Source organism: Sitophilus oryzae, unplaced genomic scaffold, assembly GCF_002938485.1.
Source record: "Sitophilus oryzae breed Bouriz unplaced genomic scaffold, Soryzae_2.0 scaffold_177_pilon_pilon, whole genome shotgun sequence".
Lineage (NCBI taxonomy): Eukaryota > Metazoa > Arthropoda > Insecta > Coleoptera > Curculionidae > Sitophilus > Sitophilus oryzae.
In genome coordinates, this window is record NW_022146479.1 from 9935447 (window position 1) to 9954386 (window position 18940).

The window sequence follows — 18940 nt, forward strand, 5'->3', positions numbered from 1 at the left end:
ACCGAGGGTGCCATTTAAAAATCAAAAGTTGTAGTAATTTCCGGTGAAACAGGGAGTCGTACGTCAATCAATCTTAATTTATGTCATATACTAACATACCAAATCCCGTTTTTTTTATCTGAAACAATAAAAAAGTTATAGGGGTGAGCCACTTTTAAGACGTACCCAATATAATGGTCAAAGATACTTGCGAGCAAAATAAATTACCTTTGACTTAAAGAAAACTTAATGTGCATATATGCTCACTGTAAGACTGAAATATTTGTATAAATTATTGTTAAAATTAGAATTTTAAATACTGCACTATTGCGCAATATTTAAACTGACTTTACTAACTTTACTTATTATTACATTAATTGTATATATATATATATATATATATATATATATATATATATATATATATATATATATATATATATATATATATATATATATATATATATATATATATATATATATATATATATATATATATATATATATATATATATATTTGTATACTATTAATCAGTGGCGCACAAAATTTATCCGGATTAGAACAAAATATCCTGATAATACTGTGCCCATAAGATTTATAAAAAATGTATGGTTCCTCATATTATATTTTATTTAATTATTCTCCGTGAGTGATTATATGAGATTGTCTCATTATTTTCAAAATGATTTACTTGCAATAATCAAAAAAATGGTTAGGGTAGAAACTCGTGTTATTATGATTATTTCAGAATTATTAGAAAAGCGTGTCTTAAGGCCCACATACACTTATTTTGCTTGGTTTTAACCGCTCAGCTAAAAACGCGCGAGTAGAAAGCACGGTCAAGCAACCCCACACCTTGTCTCATTTTACTCAACTGAAAACAGAGTCAATTTTCTTTTTTACACTTTTCTTGTGTGTCCGAGTCTATATTTTCTTTTCCCTGTATGATATTCCGCAAATTAAATTTTCCATATATGTGAAAGAAAGGCCAAATCCTGGACCAAACACACTCATACACCAACGTTTTTAACTGAACAGTCCAGAAAAACCGGGCAAAATACCGAAAAGTGTGTGAGGGACTTTAGAGTGGTTGATCTGTTTGTATAAGAAGAGGGTGAGACAGAGACGAAAAAATCTTTGTTTGCGTATCAAATGGTGTCATTTTTAGCAAACCCCTAATCAAATAGAAAACAGACGTTTAGGTCTCTTTATGTTTTTAATTATAGAGGCAATAAAACTTGGGTTTTCGAGTGGTTCTGTAAATTTGACAAAATTGTAAAACTTTTGTTTCTGCCTGCCGGGCCAGAGACTGGCCGGTTAGCTGACGCTTTACTACCAAAATGATTTTATCTATAAACAAACAGAAGTGGGCTTTTCACAAGAGCCTTTCGGCTTTTTAACGCTCTATAGATTAGAACAGAATAAATAAACATTATCTAGAACACAAAACCCTCTTTGGAAAGATAGATTTCTAAGAACTTTTTTTTTCTTGAAAAAGTCCACGAAGGAATGCTTCTTTTCATAAATTTGTTAATATTCTCCTTTGTTTTCATAGAAATAATATAGATTAATAAATGTGTTAATGTTGCCTATATATAAACAATTTAAGTGTTCAAGAGTGCGCGTCAAAATAAATATTAATACTTTCTGTATAAATAAGCCGCGGAATTATTTCTACAAAAAGATAATATTGTAAATAAAATCTCGCGCACATTTTCAGTATTATTGTTGTTTAATTATATTGTAAAACTTTTTGACAAACCCTTATGAAAGTAAGGGTTGAAAGTATGGGATTAACAGGGTTTAATATATTAAAGAAAATCTAGGGATCAACTCTTAGTATTAGTACAACAATAAAAAGATAATGTATAATATTAATAATTAATTAAAGAAAATATATTTTTAATCAATTCCACTCAGATTAATATAAATAATATAGCTTTTTACCTAAAGCGCGGACCAGACGCAACGACTTATTGTGCAGTTTGCTTGCGCTGAAAAAACGCAGCGTTTGAACAGCAAGTTTGAACAAATTTTAGAACTGCACAAAGTCCCAAGACTGAGTTATATTGTAGCTCCTGGGCATAAATTTCGTCGGTTTGCACAGAAAAGTCATTTGTGTGTGGACGCTTACAACGATTTTTTTGTGCTTTTATTTTAATTTTAATCAGCCAATCAAATACCTGACCTACAGCAAGGTTCACATGAGCTTCTTAGTGAGTTCATTAAAATGTACAAGAGTTTTCCTTGCTTGAATTTAATTCGCCTAATTAATCAAAAGGGGAATAAAAATCAGGCCTACGAGATTATTATTGAAAAATTCAAGGAGGTTTACCCTGAAGCGACTAGGGATACGGTAACAAAAAAAAATCACTTAGAACTGTTTACAGAACAGAATTATCGAAACATAATAAATTTACTCGTTCGGGTGCTGGGATGAATATATTTATTATTAAACACTCTCTATGGTATTTTAATTAACTTAATTTTCTTAACGACACCCCAAGAAATTCTGGTGTAGAGACGTTTAACTTGCCTTTTTTAACTTTAAAGACATAGGAAAAACTAACCACAACAGTGTTTCAAAAGACTGAACGACAAGTCGTTGTAATGTGGACACAACTCGGTCTGTTACGTTGTCGACGCAAGCAAATAATAGGAAAAGTCGTTGCGTGTGGACCCCGCTTAACTTACTATATGATTGTAAAGAAATTATTTATAGGAGAGTTAAAATTAAAACACAATTCACATGGCATACCTAATAATATTTGTTTACGATCATACGGTATATGACAGTATTTGTGTTAGTACGACACAGCCAAAGCTTAAAATGAAAACGACCTTCGACACACATGAAAACCAATATTTTTTCAAACCATTTCGCTAGGTATAGTAGTAGCACCAAGTTTAATTAGTAAAAGAACCACTATTTGTTCTATCCTACTCAACCTTGGCCGTCTAAGTATACATATGCAAAAAAAATCTTAAACAATTCTCAATCGAAGATGGCAGAGGAGGTGCTTACAAGGTTATGATCGACATACTAGTGCAAAATGACTTATTTTCTGATAAAACGTCGCATATGTTTATTAGTTAACCTTGAACAAAGTGAATATTATTTTTTATTATTTACATTTATTAGATTATCACTAATATTAGGTTTGTTCAGATATTTCATTGCAGAACATACAGGATGGACAATTTTCAAATCGTTAAGAACTACTAAACAAAAAATACACAATAAACATACTAAAATTATAGTTTTCCATTTTAATGATGCTGATGCTGTTCAAAATGCCACTTAAGTTTAAAAATTACCAGTACTTCCGCAAATTTTTGGAAAAAAGGGAATATTTTAGATTTTATTTTTATTTTTTATGACCCTTTGAACAGATGTAGCAAAATAAATTTCATATTATTATTATTGTTATTTTTCTTGTTCGACAAGACGATGTTTAACTTGCCTGATTTTTTACAGCTTCCAAGGTTTCAAAACCAAAGATATGATACATAAATCATAGTATATGTATACCAACAATACCGGATGCCTCTCAAAAGTGGCTCACCCCTATAACTTTTTTATTTTTTCAAATAAAAAATCGATGTTATATGGTATGTTAGTATATGACGTAAATTAGGACTGTTTGACGTATTCAATTGTTTTCGGTCATTTTTTTACTTTATTCGATAGAAAATGACACTCTAAATAAAAAGACCTATCATATGTCAACTTTTGACATTTTCGAATATGGTTTATTTCAAATTGCAACATGCGATTCATTACGACAATTTGACTCGAAATACCAAGTGTGTGGTACCAAATTATTCGAAAAAATCCTTTTTCCAAATATGCTAATGAGCCACCCTCGTTCAAAAGTTGACATATGATATGTCATTCTATTCAGAGTGTCATTTTCTATCGAATAAAGTAAAAAAATACCGGGGGTGCCATTTAAAAATAAAAAGTTGTAGTCATTTCGGGTGAAACAGGAAGTGATCGAAAAGAATTTAATACGTCAGTCAATCAATTCTAATTTATGTCTTATACTAACATACCAAACATCGGTTTTTTATTTGAAAAAATAAAGAGTTATAGATGTGAGCTACCTTTGAGACGCATCCGGTATATGCACTTATTCGAAAAATTCATATTAACGGCATTTCCATAAGAATTCATGTCTTTGAGAGAAATAGAGAAAAGGTTTTTTGGTAAGATCTTTTCAGAAAATCATTAATAAGAAAAGAAAAGCATTAATCATTAATATGATTTTTATCGAATAAGTGCGATACATTACCTATATTGGTTATGGGTAATCTTACAAAACTGAAAAATGAAAAAAAAAAATAATACTGGTTATTTTTTAAAACAATAAAGCTTCAATGTGTAATTTATTTTGTTGTATCTATTCTAATTCAAATAGTCATAAAAGAAAAAGAAAATAAAAGTGCTAATATTCGTTTTTCTCCAAAAACTTTCGTAAGTAATCGTCATTTTTAAACTCTTAAGGTGGGGATATGGGACACCCTGGACATACATCCATTATCTGATTGAATTAAATTTTTGAATAAACTTAAATATTTCTTATCAAAATTTATATTGGTTTATGTCATTAAACATTTTCATATTATGTTAATAAAGGCTAATTCCATGTGTGAATATTGGTACGTACATAAATATTATTTTAGACAGCAACAAAACAATACATTAAATATATTAGAGCTTAAGTATTTTGTATTTTGTATATTTGGCCTAATAAAATAAATAATAAAAACAGCCATACATTCAATTAGTTTTTTAGTCAAATCAATCAAAAGAGCTGGAATTAAAAAATTAAATTAATAGAAAAAGTTTTTCAAAAAGATAGCCAAAAATATCGAAAACATTTTAAAAGATGTAAAACTAAAAAGAGAATAATGATTTTAAAATAATAAATTTGATACCATTAAAGTATTATTTAAAAAATATATCTATATGGAGTTAGTCAAAAACATATATTTTAAAATAGGCAATGGGAAATGTTTAGAAGAAAATAAATTTAAAGTACTATGCACAAAATTAAAATAATTCCGTTTAAAATAAACTATGGTGGTCTTGTTTATGGAAAAACTACTCATAGATTAAATGAAAGACGTTATCTTTAAGGTACTGTATAATTGTGTATGTTTGGCAAACAAAAAAGCATCTTAGACACGCCTTATAGTGGTGGTGGGACCGATGTAATGAAAAAACGAACCAATTTTGAGTTAGTTGAGTTTTCTAAAATGTCATTGTTCCAAAAAACTTATCCTGCGTCTTTATAGTTGTTATAAATATTATCGAAAGGAAAAAATATGTCACTTAGGTCTATGTAATTCGTATAATCTCAGATGGTAAAAGATAAATGTCTTAAATGTTGAAATACACACATATTTATAACTAAGTCAAATATAAAATAAATGTTCTTCTATTCAAACAAAAATAAAGGTACCATAATATATATGAGATATTTGTATTTTGGTGTAATAAAAAATAATTGACGTTCAAAATTTGTTTTATTTCACTTCCTTAACTATCAACATACTCCTTTTTCCATTATTTTTAATAAATCATTGAAGTTGTGCCACTTTTGAGTTCACAACACGTCATAAAAATTAAATGGTGATTTGATGAATTTTATTATACACCCTATCATTTCAACTCTTAATGATGTACATATTATTAATCTACATAAAATTTCCCACAAACGCTGAAATTTTCAATATTTTCTGACTACGTATACTATTTTAAGACTTTTCCACAGTCATTAAATTTGTCGATTCTCATCAAGACGTGGATTTTAATACATAGATAGTACATGAATAAAAACAAAAATAAATCATGCGTTATTTTCACATGGAAAATACAAAAGACAAAATAAACATAACAAAATAGAATACTAAAAATAATATCTAATCTAGTTAAACTAACATCAACAGAAGAAATAAAACCAAAAAACAACAAAACTATAAACATAAGACAATTATTAAAAAATATCATAATATATACTTATACGCACACTAAATCAATAATAATTTAATAAAAACAATTATTACTTTAAAAACTAAATATACACTAACAAAACTAGAAGAAAATAGAACAAAGAGAACTAAAAAAAACCTTTACAAAAACTAACAACAGAAACTACCACAAAATACAACGTTACCTATAGAAATAACATAACTAAATTAGAAAAACTGGTGTAATGACAACTGCGACCAAAAAAAATCTAGTAAATAAAATTATTAAAATGTATAATATATTACACAGTTTTGGAAATAGTTTAGTTAATAAAAATTATTATTAAGATGCAACAAATTCAAACTTCAGACGGAAAAATCACAGAAAACTAATAGAAAAAAAGACGAGAGAGAGAGAGAGAGAGAAAACAACAAACAATTAGGGGATTTGATAAAAATTTAAAGGACGACCCACGACGGGGGCCATAAAACTGAACTAGGTCCGCCATACTAGTAGCGATGGTGTCATAAAACCTTCCGACCAATAGGCTCCCTCCGTTTTATCTCTTTTGAAAGTCGCATTATACTTCTAAATATTTATTTTGTGTGCGCCTCATAAGGTTGCCTCTCTAGAGCCTAGCCGAGACCGGCGACCAATATTTTCGATATTCTATTGACAAAAACACTTATAGCTCTACCGGCAGAAAATATGGCTTCACTTTCAACACCGAAACTGAAAGTGAAACGATTTTTTGTCTCGTTTTATGGTCATTACAACGTTGAGAATTTTACGAAAGGCTTATTGCCTCCTATTGCTCAAGGGAGCGATTTTGTTTTGAAGGTGCTCGGCCAAAATGCGATGGGTAAGTGAAATCCGATACATTTCCAACTTTTAAAGGGCCAATAAAATATTCAGATGACCGGTGGAGAGAAAAAAATGGCCATTTAGACTGCTTAGACTGTAATTTATTGCTTTTCTTACAAAAAAAAAACGACACCCCGAAAAGAAGTCTCATAATTTTTGCAACGTGGGTATTCAAATGTAGTTCGGATGTTTTTTCTACACTTCACAGAAATGAACCCTTTATAGATTTGTTTATAGTTTATATTGGTGCCCATAGAGAAACAAACTGCCCTAGAGTTTATTTAATATCAAGGTTCGAAAATATGAATATTTATATAAATATAATATCACATGATATATATCGGATATACAGGGTGTTTCAAAACAAATGCGAAAAACTTTAGGGGCTGATTCCTTGTTCAAAATAAAGGGTAGTTTGCTTTATAAACGTTGGGTCAAAAGTCAACCATTAGGGAGATATCGCGGTACAAAGATGGCGGAAAAATAATGTTTTTATTTTTTATCTTGAAAACGAAAAGAGATAGACTAATAAATTTTATGGAAGCATTACTGATATGAAAACACACTTTCAGGTAATTTTTTTACTTTTTTAAAATGAGTGGAAGGGGTTGAAATAAACTACCCATATGATTCTTGTTAACGAAATTTAAAGAAAAATCTTATCAAACACATGCAATTTTTTAATTTGGATAGTTTAGTTTGTTTAGAAACTTTTTCCCCTCTTGTGTTTTTTTGATAAAACTCACCGATTGGAAATTAAAAAATAAAATGTAAAGCATTACATGTCAGGACAAAAAACATTTTTAGATTAATAATCTAGTGACAATAACGATAATAATAATCATCTAGATAATAACGTATTGCAGTAGAGTAATGTCAAATAAAATAATATTAGGAACATCCTAAAAAGTAACAGCGGCCGATTAAATTTTTTCCTAAAAAAATTACAGCAGCCCACTAGATTCTTTATCAGAAAATGTTTTTTGTCCTGACATGTAATGCTTTAAATTTTATTTTTTAATTTGAAATCGGTGAGATTTATCAAAAAAATACAAGAGATAAAAAAGTTTCTAAACAGACTAAACTATCCAAATTAATTTTTTTGCATGTGTTTGATAAGATTTTTCTTTAAATTTCGTTAACAAGAATGATAGGGGTAGTTTATTTCAACTCCCTTCCACTCATTTTAAAAAAAAATGAAAAAATTACCAGAAAGTGTGTTTTCATAACAGTAATGTTCCCATAAAATTTTATTAGTCTATCTCTTTTCGTTTTCAAGATAAAAAATAAAAACATTATTTTTCCGCCATCTTTGTACCGCAATATCTCCCTAATGGTTGACTTTTGACCCAACGTTTATGAAGCAAACTACCCTTTATTTTGAACAAGGAATCACCCCCTGAAGTTTTTCGCATTTGTTTTGAAACACCCTGTATATACTACTCCCAAAATTTTATTATTTGGTAAAAAGGCCATTGTCTTATGTAAAAATTATATTTTAACACAAACATATTACCAGAAAGTTATATTCTACACGTCTTTTATTTTACCTCTAATTTTAAAGAAAAACGAAAAAACATTTAAAAAATACACAGATTATTACATTTATTTATTAACGTTGATATTGGAATATTCTCATCTGATGAATTATTATTAATACCAATAATGATATTACTAATCAGTGGTAACTTCAGATATTTCCAGGCTGGTTCCCCAGTAAAACATATTTAATTTAATAAATATAAATTATCAAATATACCTAACCCTGTTTAATGTCTTAGGCCTCGGCAGATTTTATCAAATACTATTTTGGAACAAAAGCTTGGCGAAATTGCCATAAAAAGATAACACAATTTCTTTTACAATATCAAACCAATATTTTATAGATAAGGCTTATTGTAATAAACTTAAATATGATAAGACTTAATGTATGGCGTATTATTCTACCTTCCAGAACCAAATTTAATATATTTTATTAATTCGACAAACAAAAATCAAACAGCACTGACAAAACAGATATCGGGAATAGAGAAAACTATGAAAGGCAGGAAACTCAATTGCACTATTAATACCTGAAACGGCGAAGTATTTCTTTGGGACTTTTTTACATTTTTGAAAAACCTGTACACGCTCCCCGCACCAGTAAAAGAGAGCATACCTCATATAACCTTTTTTTTTTCTTTTTAGCATCTAATTTTCACAGTACAATTAATAGGTCCCAACTACGCTCGAGTAAATCTCCAAATATTATTATTCTTCAATGGCTATAGTTAAAAATCCAGAAAATTGCAGAAAACTAAACTGGGTAATAAGCCAACCAAGCTCGAGCGCTTAAGGTTAATCATGTCCGTCATTCCTTGATGGAAAGTGAAAAAAAATAAAGTGTATGAATAACACAATGTTGAAATCATCTCGAACAAACTTAGAAAAAAAAATAACACTCGGTAGTCGTCATATTTATTCAAGGTTAATAATTTAGTTGGCGAGAAATTAATCTTGAATGTGACATTGAAATAATTTTTCTCCTTTTTTTCTTCTAAAGCATTTCGAGCAACGAATAGCGAGTACCAGTGAAACAGGAAAGAATAACAGCTGGGAGTTACGTAACATTATAGCTAATGAATTTTTACAGAGAGCAGCAATACAATCAATTTTACGCCGGAAGGGAATAAATATAGCTCTTTTTTCGATGGATTAAAAAAAGCAGTGGAGATGAAATATTTATTTTTATAATTATCTATTAATTCTATCGCTAATTCAAAATTTCCTGTCAAAAGAATTCTTCCAACCAATAAAAATATTTTTTAAAGTTCCTAAACGCCTCATGACCTCAAACATGTACCTAAAACAATACCCTGAAATTTTCAAAATATTTTTACCATTATTACTACTTATTTAAGAGCTGAGCATATCGTATAATATGCATTTCCCATGCATATATGAAAACTGACCAATTTTGTCAGCGATTTTGATAAAACTGCTGTTATGTATTGTACAGGAGCCATGAGAACCTGTCCAACAGCAGCAATGGAGGTCATTCTAGATCTAACACCACTGCACATTGTCATTGGTAGATATGCCAATGCGACAATGATTAGAATGGTCACTAACGGAATTAGTACTGGGAGAATTGTCAGATCAGGGGCTTGGAACACCCTCAAAAAGGAAATACCACTTCTGCAACTCCCAGTGGACGTATGCCAAGAACGTACAACTTTGAGAAACATCTCAATGTAGTATTGATCAATAAAAAGGATTGGAAGAGCGAAACGCTTGCCCAGCAGTTAAAAGACCATAACTTGGTATACTGATGCTTCCAAAACCAATACGGGAACAGGGATCGGAGTGTTTGGGCCGAGAGCTAAATACTCCGAACCAATGGGCACTTACCCTAGTATCCTACAGGCTATAATCTACGCTATCGAAAGATGCGTACAACTTATCTTTGATAGGAACTATCGGAAACAAGAAATAGCCATCTTGTCTGATAGTCAAGCAGCGTTAAAAGCGATCAACTCAGTATCAATCAATTCGAAATTGGTCAAACAATGCATAGAGAAGCTGAATAAATTAGGCAAAGAAAACAAATCCTCCTACACTGGGTGCCTGCTCACCAAGGGATAGAAGGCAATGAAAAAGCAAATAATCTAGCTAGGAAAGGAGCGAACACTCCACTAAGTGGACCAGAACCGTTCTGCTTTCCAAGTGGTAACCAACTCAAGGCGGAACTAAAGAACTTGGAAGATTCCATCCGCAACCTGGAATGGAAATCTTGCAATGGTCTAAGACACTCGAAGAAGTTTCTGAGGGCTTATGATCAAGAAAAATCACAGATCTTCCTGGGTCTGAGTAAGAACAATCTTCGGATTGTCACGGGGTTTTTAACAGGGCACTGTCTCCTCAATGAACACCTCAGTAGATTGAAACTAAGAAGAAACGGCGAATGCAGATTCTGTGGGGAAGATGGTGAAACACCAGTACACCTCATCACTGAGTGCGCCGAGACGACAACCATTCGTGCCATGAATTTTGGTACGACTGATATTGGTGATGGAGAACTACCCTCTATAAAACCGTCCCAGATACTGGCTTTTGTCAAAGCCCTGGGACTGTATGATGAGTTATGATTCAAGAAAGGGGGACACAATGGATCTGTAAGGTCGAAGTGATTAACCCCCCGCCCACTCATTCTAAATTCTAAATTCTAAACAGAAGATATGTAAGCACCTAAGATTAACCTAAGATATATAAACACCTAAGACCTAAGTATTGCTGCTCTCTCTACGAGTACAGTATTATATATACCTATGTAGGAAAAGTTTTAACCATCATCAAAAATAACTCAATATCAGATTTAAAAAATCAATTCTCACATAACCAAAGCATTTTTTAAAGCGTTTAAAGTTGTACATATTCCTAATCTACATAATATTTTCCACAAATTCATCGCTTCGTTTATTATTTTTCGAACGGTTTTGAAAACGAGTAAAAAATAGCCAAAAATGATCAATTTTTGACTTTTTCCATGCGTATGGTCTGAAAATTGATGATTTTGGTCTATTTTTATAAAAGTGCTGTTAGTTATAATTTATGATCAATAATATTCCAAAAACAATGGTTCAAAAATTAGCAATTTTCTATCATAATTAAAGTATTTAATAGTTACTTACTTTTATTTTTTTATTTGTATATTTTATATATATTTTTTGGAGAAATGAATCCGCCACATAGGTATAGACATTTTTTAAAGTATTTAAATGTCTACATCTACATAAAATTTGCTATAAACTATGAAATTTTCAAGTGTGTTTTCAAACTATGTTTACTATTTTTCAAACATCTATATTATTTTCTAAGACCTGTATTAAAGACATGCTATAAACGCATCGAATTTTTCATCTTTTCCAAATTTAAACACATTTAATATAAAATTGAATAAAAAATGAAAAAAATTAACTCGCATATAAAAATCATATAGAATACATTTGCATAGCCAACAGAATACTTTTTAAAATATTTCAAGGATAGAATAAGGATCTATTGTATCTACTTAAATTTCTTCGAAATATTATGTTTTGTATGATTGTTGAAAAAATTGGGAGCCGCCACGACTGCTAAAACGTGTTATTTTTTGTTCACATAAAAATGTCAAAGAATGATCTTTTCAAAAAGTATTTGCAAAGCAATAATCAGATTTTTTACAGTGTTTCATTATAATTTTGCTATAGTTCGGGCTTTTCCTCCTTCTTCGTCAAATTCCACAACAAATTGAGAAAATTATCAGTGACATTTGGTATGAAAGTAAGGGATCTTGTCATTTAGTGTGTTGCCACATCAAGGCAGCAAGTGAATGTTTAGTTTAAACTTTTATTTAGAAAATAACCTTGAAATATGATTCGTTCCCATTCAACTTGATTCAAAAAAAATCTATATTATATACTTATAATATATTTTTATTGGATCCAATCCTGGTCAGCCCGCACACACACACAGCATTCTCTTTTATTTAATATTTATTAGTGAAGGAATTTAAATATAAGAACCTTCTATACTTGTTATGCCTTTCTATACGAAACAATAATAAAATTACGCTGTTTTACTGTGAGCGTTACTTAATAGCTATAATCAAGGTTATCCTCAGCTTTTGGTGTCAAAGTAGTGCAAGTAGTTATTGAAATGGCACCTAAGACCTCACCACATTATTCTTAAAGATTTTTAACAGTGAAATGATAAAATATATTCTTTTTAATGTATTAGTCCAACTCTAAAGAAACAAAAAATATTTTAATGGCTATTTATCATAAAAATTATTAATTTGATACAGCTAGCCTTCTAACACTGCAAAAGGTCACCAAACTACCTAATCTGACGTTCTATATATTTTATTGGTACTTCCTCTTAAAACAATTTATTCAGTAAAAGGTGGGTTACTACGAATTTTAAACGAGTGCTTTTATATGAGGAAAAATATACGCGTAGGCTTCTAACTCATTGTCTGTTAAATCCTGTATTTTTTTAATAATTATTGTAAAGCTAAATCTTGTCTTCACGCAGTTTAGCATACAGTATATTCACAAAAAAATATTAGAATGTCATTTCTTTTTGACAAATACACGTTAAAAAATAAAATATGATATCAAGTATTAATTATAACCTTGCTAAGATTGAAAAATATATACCTAGGGCTTCCATACAAGTTTTTGGAAATTCCGGACAAGTTACTTACTTACTTACTGCCATTACTCGCTGACGAGTATTTGGCACGCATCAGAAGATGGTTACGCAAGGCGTTTTCTTTCATGAGCTTTTCTGCGACTAAAAAGCCCAATAGATGATGTTATCTCTCTTCCGCAGTCCAGACATTAAAAAATCTCATTACTTTGTTGCCTCTTTACTTTTTGATTGTCGTTGTTAACTGAGTTTATAATTCTTCTCCACTGCGTTCTATTGTGCGCAACACCAAATGTTTATTCTGCATGCTTATCCCCTTTAAGTTTTCATGGAAAATATCCTTGTATATTTTGAGTTAGTTGGTCCACCCGGTTTTCTGTTACCGTCTAGAAGCTCACCGTAAAGAAGAGATTTTTTTTAAATTGTCTAAAATACAAAAAACTATTATAAATATTTGTGTATTTAAAAAAAATATTTTTTTGATATTAGATAATAACTATTTTCAGTTTAAGGATAAATTTTACAAACAGATTGATGGTTGTGCAATGGGTTCACCGATGGCGTCAACAATAGCTCAAATGGTTATGGAGTATCTCGAAGAAAATTAAATTAAAAATTTAAATATACATATTCTGTTTTTCAAAAGATATGTGGATGATTGCCTGCTAGCTGTACCAAATAATAACATCAATGATATATTACAAGCTTTTAATAATTTTCATAAAAAAATACAGTTTACACTTGAAATAGAGTCTAATAATAAAATTAATTTTCTTGACTTAACTCTAATTAAAAATATTGAAACAAAAAAGATAGAAACAATGTGGTACACAAAAGAAACATGGTATCTAAATTATTATTCGCATCACTCAATCAGCCAAAAAAGAAATGTGGTGATAAACTTGATAGACAGAGGCTTATTTCTTACAACACCTAAGTACCGCCCTAAAATTTTAGAAAAAATCAAACACACTCTATTAAATAATAACTACCCAGAAAATTTCATAAAAAAATGCATAAAACAACGTACTTTTAAACATTATAATAGCACAAAACTAATAAATAAAGATAATATAAGTGTTCAGCAAAAATACATAGCTTTACCATATATAAACGGATTATCAGAAAGGTTAAGTGACTTATTTAAAAAACATAATGTCAAAATAAGCCATAAAGCGCAAAATTTAACAAAATTATTTTTTACTCGACTAAAATCTAAAACACCCACACAAAAACAGTCTAATTTAATTTATTCGATTCCATGTATAAATTGTGATAAAAAATATATAGGTATAAAAAAAAACAGAATAAAAGGACACAAATATACGAAAAATGCAACAACAGCCTTACATGTACATGAGACTGAGGAGAATCACGAATTTAATTTTAAAAACACAAAAATTTTGACTACGGACAAAAATTATAAAAAATTAACTGTAAAAGAGATGCTCCATATTTAAAAAAGAAAAAAATTCAATTAACTCTAGACAAGATACTAACAATTTGTCACAAATATATCATAACTTAATTTAATATAGTTAGTTGGGGTCTTAACTATTTTTGAAAAATTCAAATTAACGAGTAAACACTTTGTATATTAAAAAACAAGAACGACCATATAGATAGGGAAAAAACAATCAAAAACCTTAATTCTTATCATTCACTTACATTCTTCTATATAGACTGGTGGTAGCAAGGGGGCTGCGGTTTCAAGGTATTTACATGAAAATTATTATTTTAATATTTTAATATACAGGGTGTTTCAAAACAAATGCGAAAAACTTTAGGGGGTGATTCCTTGTTCAAAATAAAGGGTAGTTTGCTTTATAAACGTTGGGTCAAAAGTCAACCATTAGGGAGATATCGCTGTACAAAGATGGCGGAAAAATAATGTTTTTATTTTTTATCTTGAAAACGAAAAAAGATAGACTAATGAAATTTTATGGAAGCATTACTGTTATGAAAACACACTTTCAGGTAATTTTTTTACTTTTTTAAAATGAGTGGAAGGGGTTGAAATAAACTACCCCTATCATCTTGTTAACGAAATTTAAAGAAAAATCTTATCAAACACATGCAAATGCTTTAATTTGGATAGTTTAGTTTGTTTAGAAACTTTTTTACCTCTTGTGTTTTTGATAAAACTCACCGATTGGAAATTAAAAAATAAAATGTAAAGCATTACATGTCAGAACAAAAACATTTTTTAGATTAAGAATCTAGTGATAATAACGATCATAATAATCATCTAGATAATAACGTATTGCAGTAGAGTAATGTCAAATAAAATAATATTAGGAACATCCTAAAAAGTAACAGCGGCCGACTAGATTTTTTCTAAAAAATTACAGCAGCCCACTAGATTCTTTATCAGAAAATGTTTTTTGTCCTGACATGTAATGCTTTACATTTTATTTTAATTTCAAATCGGTGAGTTTATGAAAAAAATACAAGAGATAAAAAAAGGTTCTAAACAAACTAATCTATCCAAATTAATTTTTTGCATGTGTTTGATAAGATTTTTTCTTTAAATTTCGTTAACAAGAAATGATAGGGGTAGTTTATTTCAACCCTTCCACTCATTTTAAAAAGTGAAAAAAATTACCAGAAGTGTGTTTTCAACAGTAATGCTTCCATAAAATTTTATTAGTCTATCTCTTTTCGTTTCAAGATAAAAAATAAAAACATTATTTTTCCGCCATCTTTGTACCGCAATATCTCCCTAATGGTTGACTTTGACCCAACGTTTATGAAACAAACTACCCTTTATTTTGAACAAGGAATCACCCTGAAGATTTTCGCATTTGTTTTTGAAACACCCTGTATATATATATATATATATATATATATATATATATATATATATATATATATATATATATATATATATATATATATATATATATATATAAGCATTTTCTAAAGTAACTAATGACTGTATTGTTTTGAATTGTGTTGTGTATTTTTAATATTATTGATTTTTTATTTTTATAGTACATGACAAAATTTATGTTTCTGTATGACACATTTTATTATTTTTTATTGTTAGTTAAGAAAGGGAAAAAAGAAAAATTGTGATATTTTATATTTTTTTAGAATAAAGTGCCTGAGAAAGCCCACCATGATGAGGCGAAACGTCGCATAATAAAAAAAAGTTTCCATTTTCAATTAATAAAAAAAAACCTCCTACCCAAGAAAGGAAAAAAATATATATATATGGATTTAAAAAAAACAAATGTTATAAATAGTTACATTGTTTAATTATTATATTCAATTTTAAAATATAATAGCTAATAATATAAAAGTCTAAATAATAGCGTTTTTGTTTTTTTAAAGGCTATAAAGTATCAACAATCATGATTTTAAAGCAGCAATTTCCGCAATATTGCCAATTTTGACAAAACCACGGCTATTGCCTAATTACCTTATTAATCGTGAACGTACTCGTAAAACACATAAAATTTACTAATAAAACTGAAGCTATTAATATTTTGAAGGCCTAGAAAAAGAAAACGTGTAGACTATTCAGTTCTTAAGCTATTTACGAATTAATTTGCAAAAATAAGAGTCGTAATAATTTTTTTCGCAAAAATAAGACATTCAGGAACCTTGATGTTCACATCATATTTCAAAAATATTACAAAATCTCCAAGGTTTTTTTATAATGACCATTAGCATTTTTGTGTTCTTGGTGTTAAATAATTAAATTTTAGTGGATTTTTGTAAGGAAAAAAATCGGCAAACTGGAGATGTGGAAAAGAAGATGAATGCTTCGAAATTTTATATCAAAGATTTTTAGAATTTAGAATTTAGAATGAGTGGGAGGGGGGTTAATCACTTCGACCTTACAGATCCATTGTGTCCCCCTTTCTTGAATCATAACTCATCATACAGTCCCAGGGCTTTGACAAAAGCCAGTATCTGGGACGGTTTTATAGAGGGTAGTTCTCCATCTCCAATATCAGTCGTACCAAAATTCATGGCACGAATGGTTGTCGTCTCGGCGCACTCAGTGATGAGGTGTACTGGTGTTTCACCATCTTCCCCACAGAATCTACATTCGCCGTTTCTTCTTAGTTTCAATCTACTGAGGTGTTCATTGAGGAGACAGTGTCCTGTTAAAAACCCCGTGACAATCCGAAGATTGTTCTTACTCAGACCCAGGAAGATCTGTGATTTTTCTTGATCATAAGCCCTCAGAAACTTCTTCGAGTGTCCTAGACCATTGCAAGATTTCCATTCCAGGTTGCGGATGGAATCTTCCAAGTTCTTGAGTTCCGCCTTGAGTTGGTTACCACTTGGAAAGCAGAACGGTTCTGGTCCAGTTAGTGGAGTGTTCGCTCCTTTCCTAGCTAGATTATTTGCTTTTTCATTGCCTTCTATCCCTTGGTGAGCAGGCACCCAGTGCAGGAGGACTTTGTTTTCTTTGGCTAATTTATTCAGCTTCTCTATGCATTCTTTGACCAATTTCGAATTGATTGATACTGAGTTGATCGCCTTTAATGCTGCTTGACTATCAGATAAGATGGCTATTTCTTGTTTCCGATAGTTCCTATCTAAGATAAGTTGTACGCATCTCTCGATAGCGTAGATTTCTGCCTGTAGGATACTAGGGGTAAGTGCCCATTGGTTCGGAGTAATTAGCTCTCGGCCCAAACACTCCGATCCCTGTTCCCGTATTGGTTTTGGAAGCATCAGTATACCAAGTTATGGTATGGTCTTTTTAACTGCTGGGCAAGCGTTTCGCTCTTCCAATCCTTCTTATTGCTCAATACTACATTGACATGTTTGTCAAGTTGTACGTTCTTGGCATATCGTCCATTGGGAGTTGCAGAAGTGGTATTTCCTTTTTGAGGGTGTTCCAAGCCCCTGATCTGACAATTCTCCAGTACTAATTCCGTTAGCGACCATTCTAATCATTGTCGCATTGGCATATCTACCAATGACAATGTGCAGTGGTGTTAGATCTAGAATGACCTCCATTGCTGCTGTTGGACAGGTTCTCATGGCTCCTGTGATGCACACACATGCTAGTCTCTGGACTTTGCATAGGTTTAGCCTTGCCGTCCGTTGCTCTAGTTTTGTGTGTGCCAGGCAACTGCTCCATAAGTAATCATGGGTCTTACTATCATGGGTATACATCCAGCGCAAAATGTTGGGGAGCAGCCCCATCTATTTCCAGCCAGTCTTCTGCATATCATGAGAGCCTTTATGGCTTTGCTGGTAGTGTTCTTAATATGCCTGTTCACAGGAGTTTACTGTCAGGGTTATTCCCAGGTATTTAACTTCCTGTGTTGGCAGTATTTTCTTTCCATCTAGTTGGATTCTTTTCAAGTTTTTCAGACTTCGCCTTCTGGTGAATGGCACTATCGCGGTTTTGTCTGAGTTGATACTCAGCCCGACAGTCCTACACCATCTCTCAGTGATACGTCCTCTTTGGATAATATCACACAAGGTGCCTTCATGTTTCCCCCGAGCGATCATGACTATGTCATCTGCATACCCAATGCAGTGTATTCCCGCTAGAGTTAATTCATCTAGTAGTTCATCCACCACCAAGCTCCACAGCAAAGGGGGAGGTTACTCCACCTTGTGGAGTTCCTTGCGTTGTTTTGACAGCTACAGTTTTGGTGCCCATCTGAGCCTCTGCTGTTCGTGTTGACAGCATTTCCCAAAACCAGCGAATAATAGTTCTGTTCACCCCTCTTGTTTCTTTCTTTTGTCTGTATTTGCTCCGTTAATTGGTACAGAGCAGTTTCTGTGGATCTGCCCGTTCTATATGCATGCTGACTATCATGCAGTGGTTTAACCTTTAGATGATTTTCTTCAATATGGTTGTCAAACTACTTTCTCCAGCGTTTTTAGTATGAACGATGTGAGACTAATAGGCCTAAATGACTTGGGATTTGTCCAGTCAGTTTTTTGGGTATGAAGATTACTTTTGCTCT